This window comes from Canis lupus, chromosome 32 (genome assembly GCF_048164855.1).
Source record: "Canis lupus baileyi chromosome 32, mCanLup2.hap1, whole genome shotgun sequence".
Taxonomy (NCBI): Eukaryota; Metazoa; Chordata; class Mammalia; order Carnivora; family Canidae; genus Canis; species Canis lupus.
In genome coordinates this window covers 14,272,331-14,290,179 of record NC_132869.1, presented here as the reverse complement: position 1 = coordinate 14,290,179, position 17,849 = coordinate 14,272,331, and the positions used below count along the sequence as shown (strand labels likewise).

The following is a 17,849-nucleotide window of genomic DNA, read 5'->3' as shown; positions in this document are numbered from 1 at the left end:
AAGGTCATATAGTTAGTCTGGAGTAGGCTGATACTCCAGTGCTTTTTTTTTCTATGTAGTATTCTCTTGTCATAATGTTAAAATGGTAGTACTTATTGGCTCATGGAACAATTAGATCACAAGATTTGATAAACTCCTAAATTTTTAAAAAAGTTTCTTTTATACTGAAAAATAGCACTAGAAACTAAATACTCTTGTGAGTTATCTGCACTAAGAAAGTGGGGGTTATTATTTTTTTTTAAAGAAACCAGTTTCTAGCACAAAGTCTTAAAATTACTGTGCTTGGGTTTGTAAGTAGTGTAAAAAAAAATGTGGCACAACTGTCAGAGGTTATAAATGACAATACATTATGGAAATAGGCAAGGAAACAAGCAAGGATTTGCCATGGGGAAACAGACATTATATTTTGTTATCAGTTTTGACAAACACCAGCAGTGGTTTATCAATGTTGAAAGGGTAAAATTGAATTCATTAGGCGCAATTTTAATGGTTAGAATAAGTTATATTCTGTAAGAAGTATTTGGTTCTGAAATCCTTCCTTTATTGAAGTTTTTCTAGAAATTACTAGAGTGTGAAAGCGGTACTATATTGGTAATTCTGAGATTGGCTGCAGGACCAATGACTAGGCAGTACATGGTTAGATTGAGCAGAATCTTATTAGAATGCTTTCAGTGGATTTGAATAGTCTTATTTAATAATGGTATAGTGGAAGAAGTGTCCTCTTTGGACTCAGGAGAACTACGTCAATCTTGACTCTGCTTCACACTACCTATGTGACCTTGAATGAGTCACTTTACTTCTATGACTTTATCATTTTTTAAAAAACAATCATTTGGAAAAAGATAGTGATATCTGCTCAGTCTACCTCTCAGAATCATATGAAGAGAGGAAATGAGAAAATAAAGTACTTTGTAAACTTTATTTTTAATTTTTTTTTTAAAGTAATCTCTATACCCAGTGTGAAGCTCAAATGTACAACCCTGAGATCAAGAGTCACATACTCTACTGACTGAGCCAGCCGGCACCCTTCACTTTGTATCTTTTAAAGTGTTATTCAGCTATAGTCTTTATTATTATTAATAACCTTTGGAATTATGATATACAGGGTTTTTAAAAGTTTTTTCTTCTATTTGGCCACAATTTACTGGCATTCATTTGGCCTCTATTCCATGTCTCTAGTTTTAGGAGGAAGTTTTGCTCCATCCTTAGTCGTCTTTTTCTTTCAAATAGATGACTTTTTTTCCCACTTCCATCTATTAGAAGAGAGTACTCTGTTAGTTTCCTCTTAGGAAAAGAGGAGTTGGTTTTTATTTTGTACAGCTATTTAGCTTGACAAGCCTGGCAGAAGCATTAAACTTATAAGCTGCATGTAGGTTTTCTTATTTGACGTGGCATTTCTCTTGTAGTTGAGTTTCTTGCCTCCTGCCTTTTCTTGTCCTCTGCTTCCTTTTGATGGGTTTGATATCTATTATGCCTTTACCTTGGTCAACCCCATTTGTTGGTCAGTAGGAGTTCAGGATACCCTATCAAGATATGCTTCGTGGACACAAATGGTACAGTCATTATACTTCAACTCCCCCAGTACTGACAGACAAGAGGAGATTTCATTTGCTGATCTGGCTCCTGTGCCCGAGATGGAGTTAAGGATCTTTGTCAGTTTTTAGAAATTGTAGATATGGGAAACAAGTATTTCTTCTCTGTTGGTAAAATGGAAGAATCTTCTCTTTCTGATACCTAAAGCTGATGAGATCGTCAATTTTAGTGTTATTTCTTTTTCATCCTGGTTAAGAGAGAACATTTTTTATCTGAAGGTTTTCAAAGACCTTTCCAGTGGTCACCATCTGTCTTATCAACCTCTTTTAATTCAGGTTAATTGAAAAAAATAAGCTTATGTATTTTAAATATGACTGAGATGAAGGGGTATTTTGGAGAAGTCATATGTAGCATAAAGTACTGTTTATTCTTAGGAGATCGATTTATGCTTTTTTGTTAGACTGTATCATCTGGAGTTATGTTTTAAAAATAACATCTCATTTTAAAAAATTAGAGGCTAGTTTTTTTTTTTTTTTAAAGTAAGCTCTAGGGATGACTGGGTGGCTTAGAGGCTGAGCATCTGCCTCTGGCTCAGAGCGTGATCCCAGGGTCCAGGACCAAGTCCCGCACTGGGCTGCCCACGAGGAGCCTGCTTCTCCCTCTGCCTATGTCTCTGCCTCTCTATCTGTGTGTCTCATGAATAAATAAATTAAATCTTAAAAAAAAGGAAGCTCTACACCCAATGTGGGATTTGAACTCACCACCCCAAGGTCTAGAGTCAGATGCTCTACTGGTAGAGCCAGCCAAGTGCCTCTAGAAGCTAGTTTTTAAAAAGTCACTGAATTTAATTCTGATTTAAAACAAAGGAAATACCAGTGTGTCTGTCATTTATTTAGAATTTATTTAGAATGACTGCAAATTATGTTATACTTTTAATTGTAGAATCATGTTGTTTGTGTAGTTAAATAGAAATGACTTATAGGGGTACTGTGTTAAAAGCTAGCATATGGTTATTTAAGGATACATTCTAGTAGGGTCATTTTCTTCACAACAATTTTTTATTAGATGGGTGGGAAGACAGAGCCTGGAATGCAGTGGATAAAGGTGCCTGTGCCAGTTGAGTTACTCATTGGGAATTCAAAGGTCAGCATGTACTTTAATAATTTTTTAAGAGAAAATCCTATCTTGGCCTAGAAAAATAGATTTCTAAAAATACTATAGGGTTAGCATTCTCACTATGCATTATTTTATACTCCATAGTATTGATGTATTATAAACAAAAACAGGGGCACCTGGGTGGCTCAATCAGTTAAACATCTGCCTTTGGCTCAAGTCATGATCTGAGGGTCCTGGGATAGAGCCTGGCGTCAGGCTCCCAGCAGCTTGGGGAGTCTGCTTCTCCTTCTGCCCCTCCCACCCCTGCTTGTGCTCTCTCTTTCTGTCTCAAATAAATAAATACAATCTTTGAAAACAAAACCAAAGCAAAAATGTTGGGTTCCTACAAATAGCCTTGCAATTATAACTGAAACTTAGTACTGAATACTAAATAGATGAGAGATCTTCATAACAAGTAAAACTGGGCGATTTGAACAGCTTGATCAGTGATTTGGCTGGAAATAGAATGACTTCTCTAAAATATCAATTATTAGACTTAATTATAGTGGGCATTATAGGATGGCTTTCATATTTTTCAGTAACCTAATCTTAAATCATATTCTATAATTTGTACCATTTTTGTGATAACAGTGTATTTTGTATTCAGATATTTTACACAAAAATGCACTTTTTACACCTTTTTTTTGTGTGCACTAACATACTTTCAGACGAGTAGGTTCTTTTGCTTAGTACTCTAGGGCATCATTGTGGGCTCTTAAAAAAATGTTTGCTTGTAGGCATATATCTTGTCACCAAGCCAGAGGACTGTAGATTTTAATGGCCGCGTGTGTTTAAACATATCATGCGTAGGCATTAGCAGTTAGAGAAACATTATAGGTATATCTTAAGTTACAGAGTAGATGGTTTTTTAAAAAATTGATTATAAATAGTATTTTAAATGAGCAATTTACGGAAATCTATAGCAAATCCTATTAAGTGAATACAGTGTATATAAGTTAAAGTAATACATAATTCAACCTAGAGTTTTCAAGTTATTGATGTTGTAGTATAAGCAGCTAGGCAAGGTAACCCTTTCTGGAGTAGCAGACAAAAGCCAGAGGTTTATCCAAGGGCAAAAGCCCCATCAGAGAAGACAGAGCCTGCTTTGTTTGGAAGAGGCCCTGGGCCCGGAAACGCTAATGGAACCAAAAACACTAATGGTGTAAGTATATGGATTCCCAACTATAGAAAGGGCAAAATCTTGGGAAAATGGAGATTTCTTTCCATGTTCAAAGAGATATCTGAAAATATTTAAAAAATACTTTTATATGAATACTCAGTTTTTTAAAAATGGGAAGTTTTGAGAAATTATATTTGAGAAGAAAAGCCTGAAAAGTAATATTTAAAAATCAGGAGGAATAGTTAACATGCTATACTATCTTCTCTCCAAGAATAAAGGGAGTATGGGCAGTCTGGGTGGCTCAGCGGTTTAGCACCTGCCTTCGGCCCAGGGCCTGATCCTGGAGACCCAGGATTGAGTTCTGGGTTGGGCTCCCTGCAAGGGGCCTGCTTCTCCCTCTGCCTATGTCTCTGCCTCTCTCTCTGTGTGTGTCTCATGAATAAATAAATAAAATCTTAAAAAAAAAAAAAAAGAATAAAGTGAGTATGTAGCTGTTATAACCAAGGCAATATGCAAAGGCTAAATATTATATTCTACCTCTGCATGTGTTTCAGTAATAAAGTATTTTTTCTATAACAGGAAAAGGGGTTTTAGAAGTTCTGTATCTAAATAGGGAAATACCTAAGGTACCACATTTAAAATATTCAGAAATTGTATAAACATAGCCATCATATTTGCTTTAAAAATTCGCCATTTGTCATTGTGTCATATTGGTGCTCATCTATTTTGATGAGTGCCATTCAAGCCAGGGATCCCAGAAGTATGCTGCTACCAAGTAAGCACCTGTCAAACCCAACCCACAGGTCCTGGTGTAGATTCCCGTTCTACTTGCATTTCCAGGAAGAGAGATGTGTTTGAATATTTTCAGGATAACTCTGTTCTCAACAGCTCTCTGGGAGCCTTTCTCTCTCCTGTCGACTGTTTTCTTAGGAACTTCTCTCAACTTCTCCCTTCTACCTGGTGATTTTAGGTCACAGAGATTTAAAAAAAAGGGTTTTTCCCTTCTCAAAATATTTTTTGGGGGATTCCAATTCCAAAGGAATTGTTTGGTTAAAGATAATCTTCGTGTTAAATTCTGGAAGAATGGAGGAGAATCCAGGGGACTGTTTCATATTTTCCTTATGGAAAACAGTGGATGTAGACTATCCTGAAGGATTACATGCAAGGTGAGAATAAAAGATAATTTAAGCTTTCCAGGAAGCCAGGAGTAAATGGAGACGAAGAGAGTAAATCCAAGTGTAATACAGGAGCCAGAAATAAGCATTTCATTAAAAGCTGCTTAAGTTTTATACTTTTGGTTTCTATTGAATAAAATTAAAGTTGTCTTATTCAGGGCTCATGCATTTTCCATGTGAGCTCTCTGAGGCCGGTGATTGCACACAAGCACAGGAAAGATCAAATAGAGCAATTTGAAGTAGTAAGCAATGGGGAGGAGTAGCCTAGGTGATTCTGCAATGATATCGATCAGGGAACAACAGGGAGGGAAGAACCCTTTGAAGTGAAGGAAGCTCGTAGCTGCAGGTGAGGGATACAGATAGAATAACACTTATTTAGTCCCCTTGGCGGAAGAGGAACTAGGGCATTAAGATCTGCACCTAGGAGACAATCAGAAGAGAAAGGATGGGGAGAGGTGGAGTTAAAGTAAAATCTGAACTATCAAAAATGAAGTATCTGAGGAAAAGCAGTGAACTCCAATTCTCTTTGCATTGCCCCAGCCTCCAAGCAAAAATTGCGTCTACAATTTTACATCTTACCTCTAAAATACATTTAAATTGATTCCCAGATTCTGATTGGGCAGTGAAGATACAATTTATGTTTACTTTCAGATAGTGGAGCTGTAAAAATTTTTGTATACCAAATAACTATTCTTGTCATTACTATTATAGTTTCAGTTGTGTTTGCCACCAAAAATAAGATCAGCTCTAACACACAAGAATCAGAGACAAGAATTATAAAATTAATTTTAATTTGGCAAGTTGGTAAGCAAGTCTATATGCATGATTCTCCCACTAATGCTTGTGGGAACTTAAATGGGTGATCTTATATATGTGAAAGAATTTTAAATTCAGAAGGATCCTCATACATAGTCTAGTCTGACTTTAAAATTTTAGAGATTAAGAAAAAGTTGGTATTGACTACATGACAAAATTACTTTTCTTTTAATTGAGAAATCACTTGGAAAGCATGAAACTTAGTTGAAGCTGCTGTATAAACTTTGTCACGGCCTATTCTGTTCTGTTTTTGTTATCTTGATATGAGAGGTGTGCCTTCTAAATGCAGACAGTTTGATCTACTCTAACAGTTGTCCTAAAAGTTAAATAAATTATCCTCCTTTTTCAGTGAAGGGTTGCTTATCTATTTATTGGCTGGTAATAAAGTTTCTAGATGCTTTCCTTGATTAGAAGATTTTACTGTTAATTGATTTATTATCCTCAGTGTGTCTTAGGGGATACATAGAATCAGTGTTCTGCTTTGTTGAACAGACTTTCCCTTGGTGGCTCTACAACAAATTTGAAGTTAAATTCTATTAATGAAATGCCTCATTAAAGTGCTTAGAATGCTTCAGAGAGAGGGGCCTTGAAATGGACATCATTCAGTCATCCCAAAAATATTTATTGAGTATCTTTTATGTGATAGGCATTAGGCCAAGTACAGAATAAAGTCAAGGCCACCAGGATCCAAGTGCTAGGGAAGAGACACCATTGCTGCTGTACTCCCCATCCTGGACTATGATCGGTGATGTAGGTACTCTTCTTCTCTCTACTGAACGTTTTTCTTAACCTGGGGCTCTAGGCCAATACCGGTTGCTTGGTGGTGGAACCTATTGGCCCTTTTGTGTACTATTATTACCATATTGAAAAGTCCAATTGATAAAGACAGGTTTCTTAGAAAAAAATTACTAATGAATTATTTGCATTGAAAGATGCTGGGAGATATTAAATGTATCACCATTTGGTTTAGTTGGAATGACTTATTGACTTCCAGAAATATTGACCGAATTTAAATAAAAAACCAACTTAGACGATTTCTCACTTTGGATAAACCTTAATTTCTAACTAAGCAGTAAGAATAGTCACTAGAAGAAAGTAGAAGTATTTATTTAATCTTTGCATACGGAGAACTTTTTAAGCATAAAGATGATGGAAGAAATCAAAAAGGAAAAGATCAAAAGATGTATCTATCACATGAAAATTAAAAATTTCGTGTCAATACATCAAAAACAAAAGCTGGAAGGCAAGCGAAAATTTAGAAGAAAAAATTGCAGCTAATATGGCAAAAGATTAATATCCTTAGGAATAATAATAAAAACTCCTTATATAAACATTAAAAAAGAATCCAATTGCTCAATGAGAATAGTGCCCCCAAATGGACAATACAATTAGAAGTGACAATTTGCTAATGTTTACTTCACCTTCCTTGGTAAGCAAGAAAATGTAAGTTAAAATGAGATGCCGGGTTTTATGATTTTAGGCTAGCGAAAACCAAAAAAAATCCTCAGTTTTATTTATTCATGATTGACCTAGAGAGAGAGGCAGAGACATAGGCAGAGGGAGAAGCAGGCTTCCTGCAGGGAGCCTGATGCGGAACTTGATCCCAGGACCCCGAGATTATGACCTGAGCCAAAGGCAGATGCTCAACCACTAAGCCACCCAGGTGTCCCTGGTATTGTCTTTCTGAGAAGATCGGCAAGTTCACTCCCAGAACCTTCTCTTAAGGTAATGATGAAAAATACAAGAAAATAATTTTTATATCAAGATGTTTTTTATTTTTATTTTATTTTTTAAAAGATTTTATTCATTTATTTATGAGAGAGAGAGAGTGTGACAGAGATACAGGCAGAGGGAGAAGCAGGCTCCATGCAAGGAGCCCGATGTGGGATTCGATCCTGGGTCTCCAGGATCACACCCTGGGGTGAAGGCAGCGCTAGACAACTGAGCCATCTGGGCTGCCCTCAAGATGTTTCTTAGAACATTATTTATAATAATGAAAAAAATGAACATATATAAAATAGAAGATTGATTACATAAATGATATGTATGGAATGTTTGTGCTCCCACCAGAGGCTCTAGGGTAGAATCTATTCCCTGCCTCTTCCAGCTTCTCATGGCTGTGGGCTCTCTTTGGCTTATGGCTGCATCAGTGTAATCTTGTCACATTGCCTTCTCCTCTTCTGTGTGTAACCTTCCTTTGCCTCTCTTTTTTTAAGATTTATTTTGAGATTATGTGTATGTGAGCATGGTGGAGGAGGGTCAGTGAGAAGGAGAGTCTTAAGCAGACTTCACACTGACCGTGGAGCCCCACTCTAGCAATGTCACGATGCTGAGATCATGACCTGAGCATAAATTAGGAGTCCGTCTCTCAACCCATTGTGCCACCCAGATGCCCCACCTCCGCCTCTCTTTTGTAAGGATACCTCTGATTACATTTAGGACCTACTGAATAATTCAAAATAATCTCCTGAATATAATTTATCTTTTTTTTTTTTAAGATTTTATTTATTTGGGTGAGAGAGCAGGAGCAGGGGCAGAGAGAGAGGGAGAATCAGACTCCCTGCTGAGCGGGGAGTCTGATACAGGGCTCTATCCCAGGACTCTGGGATCACGACCAGAGCTGAAGGCAGACGCTTAACTGACTGAGCCACCCAGGTGCCCCTGAACTTAATTTATCTTAATCACATAAGTAAAGAGCCTTATCTATAGAAGGTGACATTTAGAGGTCCCAGGAATTAGACCCCATGTCTTTGGGGGAGCACTTATTCAGTCTGTTACGGAAGGTAATACATCAAAATCTTCATGGTGATTTTCTTTGGGTATTATGGTTATGCACAATTTTAATTTTACTTCTCAAATCCTTCTGTCTTCCAGGAAGACTCAGGGAAATATTATTAACTCCGTGAGCTGCTCTTAAACTGCATTAGATATGATTTAAACCTTTACGAATTTCTTGATTATCAGGTCCTCTGCTTAGATGTTTAGAAGGGATTTAAAAATGTTAAAAATATGGGTTTTTCTCTCCTCCAGTTTTATGACAGTTATTAGACTTAGAGGCTGTACCTGACAGTTAAATAGAACTCCTTTATTATTTTTCCTCCCATGGATTGCTTTTAAAAGATTTTTAAAAAGATTTTATTTGAGAGAGAGAGTGCACACATCAGTAGGGAGAGGGACAAAAGGAGGAGAAGGAGAAGCAGACTCCCCATTGAGCAAGGAACCCTATAGAACTTGGGTTCTATCCCAGGAATCTGAGATCATGACCTGAATGGAAGGCAGATGCTTAACAGACTGAGCCTCCCAGGCACACTCCTAAAAGATTTTTAACCAATATACTATATTTAGTACTAATTAGCTTTCCCATTTTAATTAATGAAGGACATATATAAATTTCAATGAGAAATTCTGATCATATTATGAAAATAATTGAATACAAGGTAACCTTAAGACTCAGTGTAGAATTTCCATTGGGCTCTTTGAAATATTGAAAATACCTCATAGATTATCACCATTATTCCCTTTGCAGATAGTCATTTTAACGGATGTTTTTAATTTCTAAATGTCCTGAGAGCCCTAGTTTGAGAATACCCTTAGAATTTACTTCTTGAAATATTTTTAAATGATGCCTTATATCAAGTTATTCTTCTCTTTTATTAAGATGACTGTTTTTTAACAAAATTAATCATTGAATCCAAACTTAAACTTGTAAATTTGTCATCTTTAATAAAATCATTTCTGCCTTTGTCAGGGCCCTTTAACTTTTGGATGCATTCAGAATATGTTTTTGTATTAGTAACTGCCTCAATTTACCTTTCATCTTCAGCTTACCTACCTTGCTTAAACTGGCTTTTAACTTTAGGAAGAAGTAAATGTCCCATTTCATTTTGATGGACAGATAGCAATGTGGTAAAATATTAAGATTTAAAGACAGGAAAGTTCAGCTGTATGTACAAAACAGGATCTCATCCTGTTCTCAGATATGCTAATTCTTGGAGATGTCTTTATTCATTCCCAGCATCATTCTGGATTTTGGGTCCTTCAGGTTGTTGGAAGGTTGAAATTTTGTTCTTATAAAACTGAAGATTTCTGTCTCTAATATTGCTACTGTTGGCTACTACTGAGTCCCTACTTTTCTTTGCTCCTTTGAATTCCCCATGTCCTTAAAGAAGCAAAGCAAACAAGGGGTTTGAATATTAGGTTTGGGACTACATAAAAAATGCTAGCTTGTAGGATAGGGAGGTGAATTTCAATTCTTTAGGTTATTTTGTTTGTTAAAGGTCTGGGTAGCTTTCATAAATCACAATGACTCCTTCCCATATACATATTTTGTTTTACAGTAGAACTATAACATAATAGGAAAAATTTTTTGCCGCAAAGAATAAATGTTGATGTGACCAAGTTTATGGTTTCATTTTTGAGGTTTGTTGTATGCTGTAGTATCTAAGTTTCTTCTGTCTTATACATATTGGATAATCTCCATAATTTATCCTGAATAGTATTATTTCAGTGATACTAGCTATTTATAAGTGAACTGAATGGACTTTCCTCAGTATAGGTATAAATATGTACACTGATTGCCTGGGAATTTTAATATTTTTAACTTTTAATTACAGTTAATTATCACTGTCTTTGACTGGAATCCATGTACTTGGAAAATATGCTTGTAAAGCGACCACAAAATAATAGAGTTAAGCAAATCTATAATTTTGAAAAATCTCAGAAGCCTTACAATAGATACTAGAATCTAAGTAGTGGCAAGGATGCCTTTTTTCCCCCCAGTGTGACCAGAGGAGATACCATGAAGATACAGAGGTCAGCTTTTAGGCCCAAACACCATCAGTGGAATTGGGGCTAGGATTCTGTTTTACATAGAATTGTTGGGGTTTTTTTTCTGCACCAATATTTCTTCAACATTTTGAAATATGTATGTTAAGTATGCCTCTTTTAATACTCAGAGGCCAAACGAACTGACTGTAACATCCTTTGGCCATATTGTTTATAAAGCTTGAGAGTCATGAAAATAGGTTTAGAGAATGATTTTCTCCCGAAGAATGAATTACCACAAGTTGAAAACTGGAAACAGCTTTGGAATTGCTATTGAGTTAGGAACTTAGTTGGTATAACAGAAGAGGTGGCACTGAAGTAACATTCTGCTTCTTATTGCATTATACTACATGATATTGCTATGCAAAGGAGAAACAAAAATGTATGTATATATTTCTTGAATTTTTTTCCCTGAAGAGTTTTTCTCATGATTTTCTTGTGTTGTTGGGAGGGATCAATAATATTGTCTTTATTTTTACCAGTGTACCAAAAGGGGATACTGAAAGGAAAATATATGTATCTCAGTATATATCAGTTTTTAAAATAGAATACAATGTTTTATGATAGGGAAAATACACTATTTCCTCTATTGCCCTAAGATTTCTACCATTTTAGCTCCCAGAATGTAGAATGTAACTATTTATTTTTATTTTTTTATTTATTTTTTATTTTTTAGAATGTAACTATTTTGATAAATTCTGTGTTTCAAAACTGTATTGTAAGAGACAACCCAAATATCCATCAATTGATGAAAAGATAAATTATCATACATCAATAAAATGGAACAGTACTCAGCAATAAAAAGGAGCAAACCATTGACATATGCAACAACATGGGTTAATCTAAAATGTATTATGCTAAGTGAAAGAAGCCAGATACAAAAGGGTTACATGCAGTATAATTCTTTTTAATTTTTTATTTAATTTAATTGTTATTTGCATTTATTCTATACAGAATTTACTCCCGGGCCATAAGTTTGTTTCTTCAGTTTCTTCTGGGATATCTTTTTCTTCTGTGCAACCTCCTCTTCTGGTTTAGGAACAATCTGCTCTTTTTAAGTAAGAATCATCTCAATGTGGCAGGGAGAGCTCATGTATGGGTTAATCCAGCCATGAGCCCTGTAGGTTCTATATCGCATCTTGGGGGCTTTGTTCACCTGGATGTGCTCAATGACCAGAGAATCTACATCTAAACCCTTAAGTTCAGCATTACTCTGCATTTTTAAACATGTGCAGTAAAAATTCAGCACTCTTCTTGGGCCACTGACCCTGTGTCCAGCCCCACTGTTTGGCCTGTGCACACCTACCAACTCTACCATTGTAGCAACAGAATGGCACACACTGCTTCTGCAAAGTGACCTCTTTCAGATACTTGGTGGCTTTTCGGATATGCATACCCTTGATGGCCTGGGCAGTTTCACACGTGTTCTTAAAGTGAACCTCAAATCTTAAAGATTTGAACCTCTCGATTTGCATGATTTTGTAGGGTTTTCTGGGTCCAGCAAGTAGTGAACCGTCTCTGGAGGTCACCTCAGGCCACTCGGGAGAAGAGCAGTATAATTCTTTTATATGACGTTCAGGAAAGACAAAAATATATGGACAGAAATCACATCAGTGGTTACCAGGAACTATATATGTGGAGAAGGAATTAACTACAAAAAGAAACAAGACAACTTTTTTAGGTGATAGAAACATTCCTTATCTTTTTTTTTTTTAAAGATTGTTATTTATTTGTTTTTCTTTTCTTTTTTTAATTCATGAGAGATGCATACAGAGGGAAGCAGAGATACAGGTAGAGGGAGAAGCAGGCTCCATGCAGGGAGCCCGATGTGGGACTTGTTTCCGGGACTCTGGGATCACACCCCGAGTCAAAGGCAGACACTCAACTGCTGAGCCACCCAGGTGCGCGTATTTCTTTATTTGAGAGAGAGAGAGAGAGAGAGAGAGAGAGAGCGCGCGCGCACAAACACGAGTGGTAAAGGGAAAGGAAGAAGACGACTCCCCACTGAGCAAGGAGCCTGATGCAGGGCTCTATCCCAGGACCCTGGGATCATGACCTGAGCTGAAGGCAGATGCTTGACCAACTGAGCTACTCTGGCTCCCTGAAAGCATTCTGTATCTTGATTATGGTAGTGGTTATATGACTGTAGCATTTATCAAAACATTTCACTTAAAAAGGGTGAGTTTACATTTTGTAAATTGTACTGCATTAAATCTGACCAAAAGTTATGTTCTACTGAGTGGGTTTTCATCAAATATTAATTTACTGGAATTCAATTAATACTTGCTACCTGCTAACTACTAGCTTATTGTATCAGAGTTTTTATTTATTTATTTATTTATTTATTTATTTATTTATTTAAAATATTTTATTTATTTATTCATGAGAGACAGAGAGAGGCAGAGGGAGAAGCAGGCTCCATGCACAGAGCCTGACATGGGACTTGATCCTCCATCTCCAGGATCACGCCCTGGGCCGAAGTCAGCGCTAAATCACTGAGCCACCCGGGCTGCTCTGTATCAGAGTTTTTAGCTGCAAGCAACAGAAACTGACTTTAGCTGACTTAAACAGAAATTTATAGAAAAGACATGATTGACTTAGAAAATTTATAGGAAGAATGCAGAGCAAGGTTGGAAAATGGACAATACCAACAGAGGCTAGGGAGCACCCAGAATCCAGCATAACACTGTAGAGCCTATTGGGAAAGTGTACTGCTGCCTCTTCCTATGAACTCTGGATGCCATAGCTTGTCCCACTGTCACCAAGGGTCCTGGGAATGAGGCATCAGTGTCACATTGCTGCCAGTTCTGCCCCTCTGCACTTGATATTAGTGCTGCAACTGTCTTAACTGCTTGCATCTGGCACTAGAATGTATTCTTAGTCCCCGCTTCTTTACTCTAACAGCTTTAGAGTCAAGGTCTAGGATAGGAATGTCTAATATGCCAAGCTCAAGTCCTATGCTAGCTGCAAGGGAGACTGGAAGAATGTCTGATATTTTCAGTTTCTGCCAGTATCTCCCACCAAGACTCCTAGATAAGGCAGTACATACACTGGGCAGAAAAGTCCATGATATATATATATATATATATATATATATATATATATATATATATATCATGTATATATATATACACACACACACACACATCAAAATAAGAGATTTATTTATTTATAAAAATATTTTTTTAAATTTATTTATTTATTTATGATAGTCACAGAGAGAGAGAGAGAGGCAGAGACATAGGCAGAGGGAGAAGCAGGCTCCATGCACCGGGAGCCCGACGTGGGATTCGATCCTGGGTCACCAGGATCACGCCCTGGGCCAAAGGCAGGCGCCAAACCACTGTGCCACCCAGGGATCCCTATAAAAATATTTTATTTATTTATTCAGGAGAGACCCAGAGAGAGAGAGAGAGAGAGAGAGAGAGAGAGAGGCAGAGACATAAGCAGAGGGAGAAGCAGGCTCCATGCAGGGAGCCTGATGTGGGACTTGATCCCAGACTCCAGGATCACGCCCCGAGCCGAGGGCAGGCGCTCAACCACTGAGCCACTCAGGCATCCCAGAAGAGTTTTAAAACTTACTTTATATAGCCCTTATTCTGTTTGTGAATAGGCCAGCATTCTGTTAATTTTTATTATTGTATGATGCTATTTATGAGTGTGTCACAGTCCAGCTTCATAGATGATCTTTGATCTTTAGGCTGATTTTTAAAAGACGTTGTAATTATCTTTTCCTTAGAGCAGTTTTAAGTTCACAGCAAAATTGAGAGGAAGGCAGAAAGATTTCCCATACTCAAGCATAGGTGCCTCCATTATTTAGGCTGATTTTAGTTTGAAGAATGGTTCTGAATCTGCAGAGAATGACCAGTAATATGTACTTTGTGCATGGCAAGTCAGTAGATGTTAATTCCTCAAAGTTAGGAAAAGTATTTTTTAAGACAAAAATGTACTTAAGATACAAAAACAGTACACTAAAAGAATGTACCATGATAAAGTGGGGGAATCTGATGCTAGGTTTTTCCCTGAGAAATGTAAAGTAGACTATAATATCAGAAAGTCAAATGAGAAAATCCTGGGCTTGACTTCTCAGAATCTTCTGAGATGATGATATGTAAGTAAGGATGTTCAGGGAAACCAAAGAAACACCATTACATGGAAGGAAGTGAGGATAGTGACAAGCAGGAAAGAGAGAAACCTCTTGTCTTTAGTTTGTCTTTGTTCCATTTGTCTTGCTTTGCCAAGAGGTGGTGCAGAGGTTAAGGAGCAGCATAAAATGGAGCACAGATTTGGAAGACTTCCTCTTGCTAGCAGAAAGGCAGAAATAATATAGGGTTAAAAATGGATGATGATGTCTATCAACATTTAATTTGGCTCATATGGAATGAAGGAGCAGCACTTGACTAGGCAACATTCAGGACCTCTGACTGGCTGTGCAACAAGGAAAGTGGACTTGTTAAAAATCTTAGCACAGCAAAGAAAGGAGAGGGAGACCGCTAGCAGCCTTTTACCTTTGCCTGAGACCTAGCAGAAGTGACTCACTAGACATTCACTTCTCTTTCAGATCGGTAAAGAATGGACACTTGGGCATTCTGCTTCGATCTGATTATCAAATGATAGAATATCCATATGCACCGAAGTCAGGTTCTTAGCAGCTCCATTTTGGATAGTCCCAAATGAGATTGATAAATAAGTAATAGGACTCTAGAGCAGTTACCAAATGGACATAAGAGGTAGGGAAATTTGCTATGAAGTGATTAAAAGAAACAATGTATTGAATCTGTTAAAGCCAAAGAAGTACATCATTGTCAAAATCAACACTTATCTACTTATTCAGAAAGTATTTATTGAGTGTCCACCTACTCTGTTCCAGGCACTAGTCATGTACAGAGGGTACAGCAAGGAAGGCAAACTATTGTCTGCCCTGAGGAGTTGACGGTCTACCAAGAAGTAGACACACTGAGTACAATCAAGAAATGCTATGTGCTTTCCCTAACACCCTGAGAGACTCCAGTATAATTTAAGCTCTGAAGATGGGGAGCCTTGGGGAACATAGGAGTCTTGAGACAAGAACATGAGATTTTCAGCCTGGAGGCAGGGAAAAAACTATGGCTTTAGAGAAAATGACAAAATCTAAAATTGGCAAACTGTAATAAAAGAAAGGTAGCAGAGAGGAGAAATTCAGTGTTAGGCAATGAAATGTAAATACAATGTATTTATTCAGTGTAATACAATGAAATGTAAAGACAATGAAAAAGAGACAAATATAAAAAAAGAAGTTAAAATACTGCCTATGTGTTGGATAAAGAAATGAAATCTTACTAAGGTTAAGTCACTTTCTCAGAATCACAGAGCCAGTGATGCCGAGGATTAGATTCTAGGTCAGTTGATTTTCAGAGTCTAAATTCTTAACCATTACACATTACTGCCCCTTAAAATCAACAAGAAGTATGGTTCTGTACAGTCGTTTAAAAAAATTCTTGTCAATCTTATTTCTTAGTGATGTATTTGTTGTTAGTTTCATTATGTTTTTTGTTTGTGCTTTGTACCTTATGCTTTTTTTTTTTTTCATATATGGATAGGTCAGTTATGTAGTTTCTGAAACCTTACCTTAATCCTGATTTTCTAAATGTTTCTGAAATGTCCCAGGTACAATGGCAGTACTATGTTTACCAGCATTTGTCTTTATTTTTTTTAACAACTATAGTGAAGGTTTATTTTTAAATAATTATGGAATTTGTTCAGGGATACGTAGTGTGTGTACATGAATATTCTAATTTTTTTTCAATTTAATCATGTGATATATAAATCTATGCATTACAACAGTGTAATCAACATATGCTGGTTGATTTTTCACTTTAAGGACAAGACCAAAATCAAAACCTTTGAACTTATACTTTGCAAACTGAAAGAATCAAATAGCTACAATTCTAAAATAGCATCAATAAATCCAGTATTGGGCAGTCCCGGTGGCGCAGCGATTTAGCGCCACCTGCAGCCCAGGGTGTGATCCTGGAGACCCGGGATCGAGTCCCACATCAGGCTCCTTGCATGGAGCCTGCTTCTCCCTCTGCCTGTGTCTCTGCCTGCCTCTCTCTCTCTCTCTCTGTGTTTCTCATGAATAAATAAATCTTAAAAAAAAAATAAATCCAGTATTTTTCTTGTATCAACAGGCTATACTGAAACAAGGTAAAATATAAATACCCTACGCTGTACTTAATTTGAAGTGTTACCACTGAAATCAATTACAGATGTTTATTGTGAGATGCTACTATGAAGGTTGTAGACTCAAATGCTGATAATGGTAATCAAAATTAAATTTATGGGATACCCAGAAAACAGGCTGAATTGAAACCCATACAATTTTAAAATACTCATAAACAATAATTTTTGAAAGACATATAGAAGGCTATTGTTTTCATATAAATTGGGAGTTTTAAAATCGTCTCCATTTAGTGCTTCAATTGTCACATAGTCATAAACCAAAGACTAAATCATTTAAATGATCACAAATACTATTTAGGCAAAAATTCTCATTTGTCAGTACTTTTAATGTTGTATACATCAAATTATAGTAAAAAGATGACTATAAACAACATGCAGCCCCTCTATTTTCGTGAAAATGACAGATTACAGTAAACCGAGTTTATATTCCATCCAGTGTGGTTCTCCCATTTAGTTCACTTTGTGATGTGTCATTAAGAATATCTTCGAATCCAATAGTCTCATCATTACCCCTTAAAATACCCAATGAAAGGTTTGAGCTTGGAAGAGATGGAAGATGCTGAACCTGCTGAACCCCACCCTTGAATTCCATTTGTAATTTTAGTGGAGCAAACAGACCCTGGATGTTTCTTAGTGTAGAAAAATTCACTTTATCTTGGTTGAGCTGGAAATTTTTTTCTGATAATTCAAGAGGATGACTGGGCAAAAGTTCATTTTTCACACAAGGGAGACCTTTTCGAAGAAGATCATGCTGTTCCAAAGGTCCACTTGCTGAAAGTTCAGTAACTGGAATACTGTCCTTCAGCTGAGATCCAAGTCCTCCGACATTCATCTTCACTTGCTCTGTGAACAGCTGCTCGGCCCTATTATCATCAGCCAGCCCCGCTGCTCACTTCGTTTCCACCAGCATTTGTCTTTTAAAAATAACAGTTTTATTGAGATAATTTACTGACTTCTTACTAAATTGAGATAATTTACTAACTTGTCTTTTATTGAGCTTCTTT

General features: G+C 36.8%; 1 protein-coding gene and 1 pseudogene across 5 annotated transcripts in view; one reads left to right on the top strand and one right to left on the bottom strand.

The window, feature by feature from the left end:
* The window catches only part of FRMD5 (FERM domain containing 5), a 310,956-nt gene that overhangs the window by 21,432 nt on the left and 271,675 nt on the right, over window positions 1-17,849 (top strand). The window lies entirely within an intron of this gene.
* On the bottom strand, window positions 17,267-17,724 carry LOC140622631 (proteasome maturation protein pseudogene; annotated as a pseudogene).